At 38.0% G+C, this 17584-nt stretch overlaps 1 protein-coding gene across 10 annotated transcripts in view; it reads left to right on the top strand.

Moving 5' to 3' along the window:
- Positions 1-17584, top strand: part of LDLRAD4 (low density lipoprotein receptor class A domain containing 4) — a 578389-nt gene that overhangs the window by 512220 nt on the left and 48585 nt on the right. The gene's annotated exons all lie outside the window — the stretch shown is intronic.

Consider the following 17584-nt stretch of genomic DNA (forward strand, 5'->3'; position numbering starts at 1 on the left):
TTTGAGAGAAAGGAGTGAAAGGAGGGCCAGAACGGAATCAGAGGACCTGAATTCTAATTCCCACACTTCCATTTGTGTCCTAATTAACTGAGGGGCAAGTCACTTCTCTTCTCTGGGGATCAGCTGATTTCTAAGTTCCCTTACACCTCTGGGTGTATAATCATGTAATACTGCTACCAATAATAGCTAACATTTATATAGCACTTAAATGTGCCAGGCACTGTACTAAGCACTTTACAATTATTATCTCACAACCCTGGGAAGTAGGTGCTATTATTATCCCCATTTTACAGATGAGGAATCTGAGGCAAAAAAAGGTTAAGTGATTTGGCTAGTATCATACAGCTACTGATCATATCAGAGGCTGGATTTGAACTCAGCTCTTCCTGTGGAGTATGAGGCTTGGTTATCAGTTGCAAGTGTTGGGGTGTGGTTGTGACTGATGGTATACAGAAATAGGGAAAGTTTCATAAAAATCACTGTAGCAGATGATCTTGGAAGACAAATGACATTTGCAGATCATAAATAGCTTGTTAGATGTTTTCTGATTCCAAGCTGGCGAAAAAGAAAAGATGAAAAATAGGAACATGATAGCTAATTCTGGCCCAGGTCATGCCATATACAATATCATATATTTTGTTTTCTAGTTTTACTCCTTTTTATAATATCTCTGATTGCTTCCTCTGGGTAAGCCTTGACCATATCCCAGCCTACTTCCAAGATATGTGTGAGATACCTAAGGGAAAGGACAAGTTGATATAATTTTTTTTAACTACTCCACAACTCTTAATTCAGTGCTAGGTAAATGGTTAGTAGTAAATGGTTAATAAACTCTTGTTGGATTGAGAGGGTATGACACAGTGGAAAGGGGCTGGAGTCAGAAGACCTGATGTTAAGCTGTAGGTCTTCCATCTGCTACTTGGCTGATGTAGGGAAAAATCACTTAACCTCTCTAAATCTCTGTTTGCATGCTTATAAAATTAGGGGGTTAGACTAGATGACTTCAAAGGTTCCTTCTAGCTTGAAATTTATGATTCTGTGAATCTAAATGAATTTTATGTCAAGTATCCCCAGTTTGCCAAGGGGGCTAGACTCCTATGGGAGGGAATAGTAGGAAATCTTGTCATCCTATTTCTTCTATTTCCCTTCTCTCCAGAGATATGCCTACATTCTACTGCTGATATTCGTTGGATAACTGTCTTTGTTATACTAGTCACTTTGACTGATGGTTCAGTAAGATCATAGGTAAATATCAATATACTGTATTACTGGAAATATGCCTTTTTTAGAGGAAATTACATTTAAAGCATTCATGTATAAGTATGTGTGTAGTCATTATGAAAATACATAATGCTGTTTTTCAAATGTGAATGAATTCAATTTCATGTTGAAAATGAAAGACCATGGAATCATAGATGGATTTTTAGATTGGGAAAAAATTTAGAGATCATCTCATCCAACCTCCTCACTTTCAAGTGAAGAAAATGAAGCCCCAAAAGGTAAAACAACTTGCTGGAGATCGTACAACTAGTAGCAGAAATAACAATAGGAGCCAGTGCTCTATCCATGACAACAAATCATTTCATTTCTTGAACTGGTGGATCCTAATTTAGCATAGCCCCTGTGCTTTATTCTTCCTTGTGCGCAGTAGTGTTGGGTATGTGATAACTACCAAAATCAGTCAATGCTAAAATGCTTGAGTGATGCTAAGAAAGGGAGTTGTTAACACTTCTAAGCCATATGTCTGGGTCTAAGAACACACCAAACTGGTTCAACAGTTGGCTCATACTATTTCCCTGAGCTGGTCATCAGGAAGAGAAAATGTGTTTGTGGCAGAATTGTGACCCTGCAACCTTACTCAACTAGGATTTGGGCTCTAAGAATATTATTATTAATAGACTTGTTTGGGAGATTTTGCTATAAAAATCTACATTTTAAAAAAATAGCAACTCTTTGGAGTACTCTCATTTTAATTCTTTATTTTGGGGCATTTATAATTTTAATGGTCAGTGTGAAGATTAGGACTGACTCTGCTAGAATTCTACACACAGACATCACCTGTTTCTTCTTCTTCTTCTCCTTTTTCGTTTGTTTTGTTCTCATTCCTGAAGTATGTTTTCATACTGTTATGCAGGCAAGGGTGGACTTTGGCCCAATTTAATCAAATTGATTTGGATGACTTTAGCTCAAATAATGAATGTTCTGTGTATCTACAAAAGAATGTTCTAACTTCTTTTGTCTATGTTTTAGGTATCTAATTTTAGAATCTGGGGTTCCCCACAGTGAAATTTGGTACCCCAGAATAGCTAATTTAGGTTCAAGGTATTTTGTGGGTGTTTATACTCTCAGTTCCATACCTCAAGATTTGGACCACAGTGTTTACTTTTTTCTTAATCATACAGAGGACACAGTTAGTTCAAAGTAACAGAATTAGCATTGTAAGAAGATAAGCAATAGTACATTTCCCTCATATCCTGGGGTATGCTTTGCTTCAAATATATATGACATCTGTGGGAAGAATGGGCAAGTAAGTACAGGATCACATAAGAGGCATATACATAGATTACCAGCCCATAAGCATGGAAAGGTAACTCAAACCTTTGATATCACTATGCTACTTTTTCTGGTCCTGCTGCTGGCTAGGTGCTGGGCACTGCTCTCTGCTGATCATGCCCTTCATTATTTTGATAGACTCTTTCACAGTGTTCTCTGCTGTCTGCCATTTGCTGCTGGTTTCTGGGCTTCACCTTGTCAGGTTGAACTGCCAGTCATTTCAGCTCCAAATCTGAGAGGGCAGTGGTCTAGCAAGATCCTAAGGGGACTGACTGAATGGATTAGAGGTAGATTGCATCCCACCCACCCAGAGAGAGCTAATCAAGGGGCCTACCTCCACTACAACCACACCCATCTTTCCCATCCTAGTCTGCCAATATTCTCCACTATATTCCCCTTCTCTTTGCTCCAGCCTCTCCACTTTCTGAGCCAGGAGTTGACTATTTATAACCTAACTACTAAGCAGGCACTCACAGCAGTATCTATGTGAGTGCCTTTGGGGAAATTTTACCCCTTTCCCTCCCCACCAGATCACCTTCTGGCTACAGCAGACATCCACTAGGAGTGGAGGAGACTTCCTGTGGCAGTGACCCATGAGTTGAGAGTTCACGCCCTACTTTTCCTTTGTGGTGGGACTGTGAAGTTTAAGGGAAGAACTGGAATGTGAGTTGTAATCTACATTTGCAGACAAAAGTTTTTATCTTTATTTCAAAACTTATTCCTTTTAAGAACTTTCCTGTTACTATCAAGGGCCTCCCAATTAATTCTTCAAGTCACCCAAGTTTTCAACCTCAGTGTCATCCTAAACTCTTCATTCTCATTTACCCCACATATCTAATCCATTGACAAATCTTATCATTTCTCTCTCCACCATTTCTCTGCATTTGTCGCCTTCTCTCTACTCACATAACCACCACTCTAGTCTAATTCATCCCTTCATTAGATCTAATTTGCCTCTCTTCCTCAAGTCTCTCCCCTATCCATTCCATACTCAGCATAGCTGCCAAAATGATTTTCATTATGCATAGGTTCAACCAAATTATTCATCTGTTAAACTCCAGTGGCTCCTTATTGGCCTTTGTGATTGTTCAATTGTTTCAGTTACGTCTGACTCTTCATGACCCTATTTGAGATTTTCTTAGCAAAAATAATAAAGTTCAGAGGACTACAGTTCTCCTATAATTGCCACCATGATAAGGTCTGGCCTACAGCTATTTAGCTATTTAGTTAGATCTAGACCACACCCATCTAAAAAAATCCAGTCATGGAACAACCCCCCCCCCCCCCCAGTTCATCTAGCTTGAAGTTGAGATCTTAATCTTTTGTCTCAATCACAGTCTGATTTAGATTTTGAAATTCCCAAACTTCCCTCTGGATTGGCATGTAAATTAATTAGAGTCAAAGAAAGGGAAAGAGGCATGGCTATTATTCTGTACCTGCTTCCCCTTTGTATTCGTATATGTGTGTGTGTATGTGTGTGTGTGTGTGTGTGTGTGTGTGTGCGTGTGTGTGTGTGTGCACATGCGCCCACACTCCCGGGCAGCTAGGTGACACAGTAGATGGAGCATCATGCCTTGAGTCAGGAAGACTCATCTTCCTGAGTTCAAATATGGCCTCAGATACTTACTAACTGTGTGACCCTGAGCAAGTCACTTAACCCTGTTTGCCTCAGTTTCCTCATCTGTAAAATGAGCTGGAAAAGGAGATGGCAAACCACTTCAGTGTCTTTACCAAGAAAATCCCAAATGGAGTCACAAAAAGTCAGACACAACTGAAACAACTGAAAAAATATACACCCATATACATATATGTAAACATACTATATACATAATTTATATACATATATAATTATAAATAATATTAATATGTCAATAATATAAGTATAGCCCATTTAAGATTTTGCTACTAATATGTGTATACATATATGTATAAGTAAAAGCAGCTCCTTTTCTCTCACCAATAAGAAAGGGCCTATTGATGCTGACATAGATTAGGTAGGTAGGTAGATAGATAGATGTTATTCAGTCTTTCAGTAGTATTCAACTATTGGTCACCATGTGGACCATAGCACTACTATCTTTGGGGTTTTCTTGACAAGGATACTGGAATGGTTTGCCATTCCTTCTTTAATAGATGGACAATTACACATAAATAAACATATGATGTGTATATATACATATATACACATGTGTGCATGTATATATGCCGTATGTATATATGTATCAGCTGCAAAGTCCTAAATTGGTAATGTCTGTTTCATTGTATATGGAATATGTACATATATACATATAACATGTACATACAAAACCATACATATCTGCATAAATGCACACATGATTACATTTATTAAAATGTTACATGCAAATAAACGTGTACATGTTATATTTATGTGTTTTATATACATCTATATGTATATGTATCAGTAGCACATGATTACATGTATTAAAACACTACATGCATATAAACATGTATATCTTATATTTGTGTGTTGATATATGTATATGTATATATCTATATCTATATCTATATATCAGTAGCAAAATCCTAAATTGGCAATTTGTGTTTCAACTTGCCTGTCAATAAGCCCTTTCTTATTGGTGAGAGATAAGGAGCTATTTTTACAGCCTAGTAAGGCTAGTGATTGTCAGTCTAATATTAAATCATCAGGCAGTCATACCACTCATATTTATGTACAGTGATCTCCCAGCTTTTGTAGAAAGGAAATTTTATTTTTCAAGCCCAGTTTACATACTTTTAAGTCTTAACAGATGTACAGGCAGGTCTAAATAATCTATTGGTTTCAGTATTTTATCGGATGAATGACCTCTTGAACTTAATGACACACTTGTTTTCAATTTTGAGCATGTTGTGAATGTGCCCAAACCTCCAAGAATACAGAGTAGATTTTGAATCAGAAAAGAAGTTGAAAAAGGAATAACGGGTGCAGACACTGATTATATAAGGTAGGAAGCTAGAAAAGGCATATCTGCCATTTTTCTGGATGGGATCCATGCCTTAGGTTTATGGGTTGATATATAAATCTCTCTCTTTTTTTTAACTTTTGCTTGTATTTCTGTGTGTATGTCAGAGACACTCAAAACTCTCATGACAGAATAACCAAGTACTTTTTTCCCCACACACTTCTTTTGGGGTATAAGCTATTATCGAAGATTTTTGGGAAAACCTATGCATTGGGGTCTTCAATATAGTATATACAATATCACAAGAGAAACTCACTGAAAGAAGAAAAATACAAGAGTTTATAATAACTAATAACTATTAGTTATCAAAGATCTGTTTATGTCACAGTCACTTTTAGTCACTTTCGTTTAATACGAGGAATGCTTTGGCATACTGAAGACTTATATGACTTTACTGCTGCTGTATCTATTAGTTCCTGTTTTTAAGAGAAAATTGTAAGTTTCAAATGATCAGGAGAGGGTACTACTACAAGTCTAGGAGCAGATTCCCTGCTGTGAAAACACTGCACATATTCACAAGAACTGGGCTTATTAACTAGTCCCCCTATTTAAAGTTTACATAAAATTGATCCATCAACAGACACTTATATTAAGTGCCTGTACTATATGTGGGGTTTCACAAACACGTGAAACCTTGACAGTATACCAGTGCAATGCCAGGAAACTGAATTGCTACCATTTGAATTGTCTTAGGAAGATTCTGAAGTCATCTAGCAGAATAAGGTAATAGACAGTGAGGTCCTTTCCCAAGCTAAACTGCCAAGCATTCAGACTGTACTGCAGAGAGCACAACTCTGATGGGCTGGCCACATTGTTCAAATGCCAAACATAAGCTTGCCTAAAAGACCATTTTATGGAGAACTCACACAGGGGAAATGCTCAAATGGTGGTCAGAAGAAGCAATACAAGGACACTGTCAAGGTTTCTCTTAAGAACCTTGGAATTGATTGTGAAACATGGGAGATGCTGGCACAAGCCTGCCCAGCATTGTGTGCCCTCATCCAAGAAGGTGCTGTGCTCCATGAGCAAAGCAGAACTGAAGTAGCTCAAAAGAAACATGAGATGTACAAATTTAGAGAATCTACCCCAAATGTTCACATGGACTATTTGTGCCCAACCTGTGGTACAGCGTTCTGAGATCCTATCGGTCTGATCAGCCACAGTCAGATGCATTGTAACTTCACTCTAACATAGTGGTGTCATTTTGGTCCTCTTTGAGAACAAAGAATAACTGAACCGAATTGAACTGAACCGACTGAACTATGTATATGTGAGGTGCTAGGGATTCAGACACAATGTATGCAACAATCCTTATTAGAAACTTTTGTTTTAATGGGGGAGACAGGTGTGCACGTGTGTGTGTGTGTGTGTGTGTGTGTGTATACACACATATGTAAGTGCCCATATATGTTGGGTAACCACGTAATACAGTGGAAAGAATGCTAGACTTGAACTCCAAAAGACTTGAGTTCAAATTCGGCCTCTTGACACTTACTAGCTATGAGACCATGGGCAAGTTATGGAACCTGTTTGCCTCAGTTTCCTCATCTGTAAAATGGGGATGACAATAATAGTACCTACTTCCAGGAATTGTGAGGAGAAACAGATAATAACTGTAAAGTGCTCAGCGCAGTATCTAGGACATAGTAAGCACTTTATAAATGTTAGGCATTATGTAAGTACACACAAAGTACAAAATGTAATAATAATGGCCACTCTTGTAATCTCTTTGCTTTTATTCCTTGAATGTTTTAATATTAGGTTTATAGAGCAAAAGGTTTCAGAAGGTTCCAGTTTTTATTTGTATCTCACATACAAATTGAAATGAATGGCCTGCTCCTGGGGCCCCTTCCTCCGTCTTGTAGGAGAATGGACAGTGTGGGGCTCCTCCAGGCCCTCCATTTAAGGAAAGTGCCCAGCACAGCTGTCTAATCATTTCCTACCTGGTTGCACACCAAGATTTCATCATGCCTTCAAGAATCTCGGCACCTTAGAAGGTCATCTCTGACACTGTCACCTCTCTTTACTGGGCCCTCCCTGCATCTGGATGGAGAGGACAGAGTGGATAGTAGAAAGCTCCTCCCAGATCCTCCATTGAACAAGTGTGCCTAGGGCTCTTGCTGTTCAGTCCTTCAGTTGTGCCTGACTCTTGGTTGGCCATTTCCTTCTCCAGCTCATGTTACAGATGAAGAAACTGAGACAAAGAGAGTTCAGTTACTTGCCCAGGGTCACAGAGCTAGTGAGTGTCTAAGGCCAAATCTGAACTCAGATCTTTCTTACTTCAGGACCAGTGCTCTATCCACTGAACCATCTAGCTACCTCTAAGTGAAACCGTGGCAGTGTGGGGACGAGCCCACGACCTTGGCATTATTAGGGCTACCATCTTATCATTTCCCACGTGGGTGCACCCCTGGATTTCATCATGACCCAGCCTCCAGGTACCCTCCATACCTCCACACCCCAACTTTTCAGCTTCTTTTATGTGATTTATTTGATTTTTATTTTTGTGTAATTTTACATTTATGTGATTGTGAATGTCTTGAGATCAAGGACTATTTGTCTTTCTTTGCATCCCCAGGGCATAGCACAATGTTTGGCATATGGTAGGGGCCTAATGTTTATTGACTGAAAAATTGCCCATGGGTCAGAATTCTTGAAGGAGAGATAAACACTCAGAATAGTTAGTTTGTGGTTGTTTTTTTTCAGGTCCCCTTGTATTGAGCTGGTTGTAGCAAATGAAACTACAGCTTGGCATTGTGGAAGGAAAACCAGACTTAGAGTCAGAATGGATTTAAGTTCTAATGGCCACTTACAATTTCTGTGACAACCAGCGAGTTATTTAACTTGTCTGAACCTTAGTCCCTTCATCTATAGCATGGCGATAATAATGGTAAATTAACATTAAGGATCCGTTTCTATAGCCAAGGGTCTTGGACTCTGTGTCCATTCTCTTTGTATTAGTAAATCATCTTCTCTAGACCCAAGTATATATTCCAACTGGATTAAGTTCAGAAGGTGGCTGGTCACCTACAAGGGGCCACTCTCATTTTATAAGAAAAACTCATTTTCTCACACTCTTTGGTTCATTACACCAACCAGTGTCTCAGAGAAAAAAAATTGAAGCTTATTTTGTGGCTCATTTTTGGGTTTTCTTAAATTGGGAGGGATAGGGAGTAAAAAGGTACTCAGTGTACAGTATAAAGTGGGGTGTGGAACAAGTATTTATTTCCTACACTCAAAAGAAGTGCCAAAAGACACAAAATACAGCATTTCATAGGCAGAACAGCTTAAAACAGGATTCCATAACTTAAATCTACCTACCATTGCAGTCTTTCAGCTGATACTTAAACCTCAGGAGAACATAAAGCAGTTATTGATGATAATTATTGATGATAATAAAGTATCATCCGGAGTGATAATGAGGCGTGTTTACATTTCATTATATCTCCTCACTGCTCCCTCAAAACCCATGTTGACTGACAAGCCAGGATAGGGATTTGGGCTCCTCCTCTTGTCAGTGGTTGCCTTCTTTAATGTAGAAGCTTCCTTTGCCATCACTCAACTCCACACATTGGACCCAGGACCTCTGGACCTCCCAGAATCACAAGGCCACCTCCAAACCTAATCAAGGTCCCTTGAGGACAGTATTTGCTCTCCTACTGAGAAAACACAGCGAAAAAAATGCAGCCGGGATATAAGCTTACTCTTTTGAGTCCATGCCCCAAATGGGAGTATTGGCAGGGTGGAAGGAAACAAGAGAGCCCATCCTCCATCCTTCTCACAAGAGTTTAGTGGTTGAGAGAGCAGTTCTGGCCACTTAGGAGAGTTGAAGATCTGAGAGCGCACCAAAAGCAGTTTCTTCTCTTTTTAAAGATCCCCTGAATCATCTGCTGTTTTAGCTCAGTAACCAATAAGGAGATTATCATTTCAAGGCACCTATGTCCTTCAATGCCAAGTCACACATATGGTCTGGACACCCCCAATGAGCTCAAATACCAAACCAGCTCATGGGGTCAGTGGGAACCAGGAGGGGCGGGAACTCTGAGCCCGCTCCATGGAATGGTCCTTGTTACACTTACGACTTACCATATTTCACAGTGTAATCATCACACCCTGTTTTTTCAGTCCAAAAATTGGTTTATACCCTTTTGTCACGTAAGTGTTGCATGGTATGATTCTGTTTGTCACACTGCTTAAAGGTAAACAGAGCAGCAATGTATTCACTAGTGGTATATGGATATGCATTTATCTCTTGGTGCATTGCGAGCTGAGAGCCTAGAATTCTCAGCACACTCGCCTTGTCAGTATTCAATTTTAAAATATATTCACGAGTATTCAGTGCATCCTAATCTTGCACCAAACACAGTTTAGTAATAATTATTTTTAAGTAATATTGGCACAAAATTTTTAAAAGCTTCACCTAATGATCACACCCCACTTTCTGGCAAAAAATTTGGCATAAGATTTTCGACAGTTGCGTGGTGAAATACAGTATCTCAGCATTATTGTGAAGAAAATGATTTTTGAATTTTAAAATGTCAGAAAATATGAGTTATCACTAATGTTAAAAATTAGTGAGGCTAAGGAGAATAGTGATTGATGCAGGCCAAGGTTTAGCCTTGATGTTTTTAAATCAATTTTGGCTATTATTACAATGTGGAATCACAGAACATTAGAACTAGAAAGAGACCTCAGACATCATTTAAACAACCGCCTCCTTTTGCAGATGTGGAAATAACCCAGAGATGTGATGTGATTTGCTTAAGTTGACACAATGAATCAGTAATGTCAAAATGAGAAAAAAACTAGGTATCCTTACTATAATTCAATCCTTTTTTTCTGCTGCTATCCTGTCCTTTGTTAGGGCAGCCTTAGAATTAGGGTAACTTTCCTTTTTAAAATTTTTTTTTTTTGATAGGGGCCTGGCTTCTTGAAGATTTTGCTTGTCCTATTTGGTTGAATTGCAAGTTGTGTGATGTCTGTCCTTCTGCCCTTGTCTTCTCACTACACATGTAGGTCTAGAAGAGAATGCTTAGGTTTAATAAACTTGAAAGCAATTTTCCTTCTGGTTGTTTTTGATGATATTATTGCTGTTCATTAGGCAAGCATCTTCTTGGTACCACTGGAAATTTAACTAAGTCTTAGAGGCAACAGAGGTACCATGCTTAAGTTGCTACAGTTTCTGAACCTATGTTCTATTGATTCATTTCATCTGGAAGATGGCAAGTGGTTCTAAAAATATAAGTCTTTAACACTAATACTTTGAACAGTTTAAATAGCATTTTAGTGCATTTTGTCTATCATCATTATTTGTTATTCAGATGTGGGGAGAGAAGAAGAGGAGGAGGGTTGGTAATCTTTGTACTAGCAGGGGGATATGAAGGATCAGAATAATGAAGGAACAGAATCTGTATAAAGCTTAGTGACCACAAAAAGACCCAGCCACACAATGAATGGGTATACTTCTTATGAAGAATAAAAATCACTTTATCCTAAATAGATCAGGAAGCTTAGCGAGAAGACAGCAGCACCTGAAGGGTAGCTCCTTAACTTGTATTCCCACAGCACAAATGCGGTCCTAGGAAATGCTCAGATATGATTGTGTATATAGTTTTTTTGTGGCTTTTTTGGATTTTCTCATTTTCTCTGAATTCCTCATATTCATTATTTCTTACAGTGTAGTAAGTAACATAGTATTATATTCATACACCACAATTTGTTGATCCATAATCTGCTTTCAGAGAGTTACTCAGGTACTTGGAGTGTCAGATCCATCATATGTCTATGCTAGTCAGAAAGGTGAAATCTTCTTTACAAAAGGAAAAATTTAATGACTTAGATAATGAGAAAGGTGAACTCATTGGCCCTTTACTACATAGCTTACTTTGTGGTTGTTTAGTTATTTCAGTCATGTCTGGCTCTTCTTGACTCCAAGGACCTCTGTCCATGAGGTTGTTTTGTCACGTGTACTGTAGTGGTTTGCCATTTCCTTCTCCAGTAGCAAACAGAGGTTAAATGACTTGCCCAAGGTAACACAGCTAGTAAGTTTCTGAGTCTGGATTTAAACTCAAGTCTCACCTAGTTGCTCCTAAATGGCTTACAGTGGATACAGTACCAGGCCTGGAGTCAGGAAGACCTGAGTTAACTTGAGCCTCAGAAACTTACTAGCTGTGTTACTTTGGGCAAGTCATTTAACCTTTGTTTGTTACTGGAGAAGGAAATGGCAAACCAGTCCAGTATCTTTGCCAAGAAAACCCCATATGGGGTCACAAATCATCAGAAATGACCGAAATGACTGAACAACAACAACAACAACAACAAAACAACAATGAATTTAGTAATTTCAGCATTTTCCTGTGTCAGCATGCTGGCTCCAAGTGGACATACGCTTGTTCTTGCTAAATTTGAGCCAGATGCTAGATTTAAAAGTTTAATAGTTTGTGTGGCTCAGTCATATTTCTAAATAAATATTTCTCTGTGGTGACCTTTTTTCCCTCCCAATAACAAGGACTCAGAAGTAGTTGTTCCCTGCTACAGACTAATTTCCCACAAACATTACACAGATCATAGTTTTTTTTTAAATCTGCAGAAGTACAGTTTTCCAGTCTTAAAAATTTTTTCGTGTGACAAAAAATACAAAACTTATTTAAAATGTACTTTTTGTTTTCTTTTTAAGGCTGAATGCCAGAGTTTAATCTTTATGTGGAAAACTTAGTCCTAGAGCAAGTTTTTACAGTGCAGTCATAAACCTCAAAGAATAGAAACTTATAATGGATGTGGCCATTCATTGATTCTTGACAATAGTTGCATTAATAGGCATATGAGACACATAAAATGACCCCTAGAGCCTCCTAGGAGATGTGTGGAGATTTATAATCTCAAATGAAGCCATGCAAGTTAGATGATCTCCATGTGTGTAAAAGAAGCCTAGCAAGCACTCTGAGTAAGTTTATTAAAAATCTACTTCTTCCCTCTAATATCTTCTGGTTACGTTTTCATTGGAATTTATGTTTGCTGCATAACTGAGTTTCCTGAGAAAATACAGGTATGTTCTGATAGGTAGGACAAAAAGGGTTTTACTTGAGGAGGGAGTCCAGATGTCAATTAGAAGTCACAAAGTTGGTCATGGTTACTGTGAATTTTGCGTGCTCAGGAATATTTCATCAGCTTAAATTTTTGAACACGAGGAGGAATACCCTACTGGACCATTCCAGTGGTCCTAGACTTACCTGAGGCCACCTGAGTGACAAAATAAGAATTTCTTTACCACAGTAAGAATTGCCAAAGGCACATACAATTTAAGTGATTTTAAAAATTCATTTATTTGTTTATTTGGCCAGAGCCAAACAGCTAATATTAGAGGCAAGATAGTAGCCCAAGTCTTTCTGACCCAAGGCCAGCATTCTCTCTTCCTCTTGAAGGCAACCTCTAACTTCATTTGTATTTGTTGTTGTTCAGTCATGTCTGACTCTTCATGACCCCATTTGGGGTTTTCTTGGCAAAGATCCTAGAGTGATTCGCCATTTCCTTCTCCCACTCATTTTACAGATGAGGAAACTGAGGCAAATAGGGTTAAGTGATTTGCCTAGGGTCACAGAGCCAGTGTTTGAGGCTAGATTTGAACTCAGGAAAATAATCTTCCTGATTCCAAGGCCCATATTCTTAACTGCTGTGCCACCTAGCTGCCCTGCTAGGTGATTTGTTTATGTCTTATATATGTCTAAATATAGATATACAAGTATTTTCCCCATTTGAATGTAAGTTCTTGCAAGGCAGAACCTATTCCATTTTTTGTCTCTGTATCCCTAACACTTAGCACGGGGCCTAGCATATACATAATAAGTGGTTTGTTGATTGATTTATACAACAGGATGCCTCCTGCCTGAGTAGCTAAGCTTTGATGCCTGCTCCCCGACTCCACCACCTACATTTCTAATTAATTCAACAAATATTTATTACTTATGTAAATTTTTGCTAAAAATTAGAAAGTAGAAAGGACTGGTAGCACAATGTCCACTCCTTGGTATTTGTTTTCCCATCTGTATACCTATATAAAATCAAGTCTGGTCCCTTTTCCTGATGATGACCCTTCAGATATTTGAAGATAGGCATCATGGTTCATCCTAAAACTTCTCTTATCCAAGATAAACATCTGCTGTTTCTTCAAATAATCCTTGTAGGACATGGTTTTGAATCTTTTCTCCAGCTTACCAATATCTTTTCAGGATAAGCTCAGTACTGAACTTAGTACTTTAGATGTGGTCTAATGAGCACAGAACATCATTAAGGATTGTTGTTTCCTTTTTCCTGGATGCTGATTTTAATGATAAAGTTGAATTAAGATCAAGTTAACTTTGGGGGCCTGCCACATCACACTGCTGTCTTATATGAAGCTTGCAGTCAAATGAGCTGTTTTAAATGGGGTCTGAGAGTGATTCACCCTTATGCTGTATGTCTGACTATAGTGAATCACATAACAGAGTCTACATTATATTTCTCCTTAGGAACTAAAGACTTATGAAGGAAGTCTTTGAAATGTTACTGAAGCTAATACATAGTATGTCAGTGGTACTTCAGTTGCTTACTTTTACTATATAAAACCCTGGTGAAAAATAATTTTAAAGTGCAGCTATCTATGTGAGCCTTCGTTACAAGCAAAACTTAAGATTCTCGCAGTCTTTGCTTCAAACAATGAATCACAGAAAAGAAATGAACTTGTAATATGTTTTTAATAGTTTATAACCCAAATTCCAGATTTTTTTAAAAAGGCCTACTAGCCATATGCCTATCCAAGACAGGTGGTCTTTTGGAGAAGGTTTCAAGATAAAAAGAGTATTTAAAATAAATAAAAAGGGGGAAAAAGTCCTTTGAATAAAAAATGTTTTCTATACATGCATTCATAGTTATTCATATTCTATAAACAATTCATTCCTTGTAACTTCTGATTTAAATGATAAGGTCATATTCTACTGCTACTTTTGGGGGGATTAAGAGAAATGTAAATGAGTGTTAATTAACAATAATCAGTGATATACATATTAAAAGAGGGATTGTGCCCTGTTTTAGTCTGGCATCCCTTTGTTACCTGACCCCGAGCTTTATGGAATGCTCTGAAAGGAAAGAAACATCTGGTGATTTAGTCTTGGCAACATTCAAATGTACTCCCTCAGAATGATGATGTGCATAGATTTTAGCTCTTCGTAGTCATACGTTGGGACCTTTAGGTGGCACACGGAAAGAGTGTCTGGCCTAAAGTCAGGAAGACTCGTCTCGAGTTCCAATCTGGCCTCAGACACTTACTAGTTGAGTGACCCTGTGCCTCAGTTTCTTCATCTGTAAAATGAGAAGTTGGAGAAGGAAATGGCAAACCACTCCGGTATCTTTGCCAGGAAAACTTCAGATGGGGTCACAAAGAGTCGGACATAACTTAAACAATTGAACAACAAAAAGTTGTACATTTATCTGAGCCATGAAATGGTGGGAGTGGGCCTTCTTGACTCCTCTATTATTGAAGCAAGAGGAGCCACTTTGAGTATCTCTCTAAAAGCCTGCCTGGAGAGTGGGAAGGGCATTGCACTCAGAGTTAGGGATTTGATACTGGCTCTGACACTGCTATCTGACTGACCACTTTGCCGCGCCTCTCACAGGAGTGACCTACAGGAGGGAGAGGAGAAAATACTGTGTAGACTTCAAAATGCTACAGAAATGTGATGTTATACATTTATCAAGGGTCATAAGGTCAGATCTGCAGTTCACAGGAGTTGGGCCTGTTTTGGTATTTGCTGTACACAAATTCCATTTTAAATTAATTTTCATAATGTTTACTTTAATACTTTGAAAGTGCTTGTGATTTTATTAGTATGGGGTACTCCTTTCACAGTTCCAAATCATAACTCTCCATGTCTTCTGGTCTCATGTGATTTTTATCCACATTGTCCCATTTAATATCCACAATGGATCTAGTCAATATATACTTGAAGCTTTCCTTTTAATCTTTTAGTATCAGTGGCTTGCATATAGTAGGCATTTGATATGCGTTTATTGAATTTAATGAAATCTTAAGAGAATATAATCAAGGTATTAATAAATATACAAATATTTATTGCATGAATATTTTATGACAAAAGGTACAATACACTCAATTAAGATTAGTTTGCATGCAAGTTAAATATGGTCTTTGAATTCAGGATCTTAAAGCCCTTGATTTTAGTATTATATCAATTGGATAAACCTGGTAGACGCCTATAAAGTACTGCAAATCTAAATGAGTAGAATATTACAAACAAATTTCAATAAGGATATTTAGCCAGTTTTTCATGGTATCATCATTGACAAAATGGCCAAATGTTTCCTGTTACCATTTGTTATTGTTGTTTAGTCATTTTTCAGTTATGCCTGACTCTTTGTGACCTCTTTTGGGGTTTTCTTGGCAAAGATACTGAAGTGGTTTGCCATTCCCTTCTTCAGTCCATTTTACAGATGAGGAAACTGAGGCAGAGTTAACTGCTTGCCCAGGGTCCCACAGCTGGTAAGTGTCTGAGGCCAGATTTGAACCCAGGTCTTCCTGGCTCCAGGTCTGGCACTCTATCCATTGTGCCACCTAGCTGCTGTTATCCTTAGGTTAATTTACTTCTGGTTACCTAAGTCCTTATTTTAAAATTCTTCAAACTCACAGAGATCCTTCATTCCAATTGGCCACAGTGAGTGGCCCTAATTTATATATACATACTTATATCTCTATATGTGTGTTCTATATACACTGACAAAGATAGACAAATGTGTCAGATCCCTCTTTAAAAGACAAGATCTGTGAAGGGAAGGGCTGTTTTGCCTTTGCATATCTTAAAGTACAGTGTCATCTATTACCAATAGCATCTACAAGACTTCATTTCTAGGAAGTATACTGCTGCCATTTTCACGCTGCATAGGATATTCTCAATGACAGTGGTTAACCTCTTTGGAAAGCATGTGTCTCCTTGTTTATGTCTCACATGATATTGGTAATCAGAGGATTATTGAATGAAGTTCTCTTTGTGCTTGTATCCATTTAGGAATCTTTTGTGATCTTAACACATGCATGGGAGACACATTGTTGAAATGGAGCCTTGAGGACTACCTCTTGCTCTCCAAGTCAAATGGTATTTTGTAACAGAGAGATAAGAGACTCAGTAGAGCCTGATGATAGGCTTACCAAAATTTTAGATCACACAAAGCTGGGAAGGATAAGTAGTATTTTAGATGACAGAATGAGGGTGCAAAAAAGATTAAGGGAATGAAATTCAATAGGGATTATTATAAAGCTCTGAACATTGGTTAAAAATCAACTATATAAATATAAGATGGGAGGAAACCTGGCTTAATAACAAGCCATGAGAAAAAAAATAACTCATTTGTATAGAAATTTACAGCTTATAAAATTCTTTTCTCATAACAGCTCTATAGCTTGGATATCATTGTTCCCATTATACAGATGGGGAAACTAAGGCAGAGAAAGGTTAAGTGACTTGTCCAAGTTGACACAGCTTCTGTGTTACAGCTGAGAATGGAACTCAGATCTCCTGACTCTTAAGTTTAGCATTCTCTCTGCTATTCCATGTTGCTTCATTAGCAAGACATGAAGCTTTTATTTGGTTACATGTTCAATATGACATTTTAGTGTGACATGGTTGCCTAAAAATCCAATGTGATTTTCGTCTATTTTAACTGCTAGTATGAGCAGAGAAGAATCGAGACAACAACCACTAAAAAGACAAACCAAAACAGAACAAGAAGGACATTTCAACTTGAAAACTGTTCAAGTTTTGACACCGGCTTGGCTGGCATATGAAAATATATACCAACTATGAAATTAGAAGCAGAAATCTCTGTGGCCTTCTTATTTCCTGTATGCCAATATGGCCCCTTAGAAAAATGTTAGTGGAGTTTGCTGGTCCAAATGTAAAAGGCTTTCCTCCTCTTTTTGAAAATAATTTCAAGCACAAGGGAGTATATATGTTCTAGTCAAATTGAAATGCAAGCAGTGACATCAATGCCCAGACACTGTTGTCGTT

Source organism: Phascolarctos cinereus, unplaced genomic scaffold (assembly GCF_003287225.1).
Source record: "Phascolarctos cinereus isolate Bilbo 61053 unplaced genomic scaffold, phaCin_HiC Scaffold_4;HRSCAF=312, whole genome shotgun sequence".
NCBI lineage: Eukaryota > Metazoa > Chordata > Mammalia > Diprotodontia > Phascolarctidae > Phascolarctos > Phascolarctos cinereus.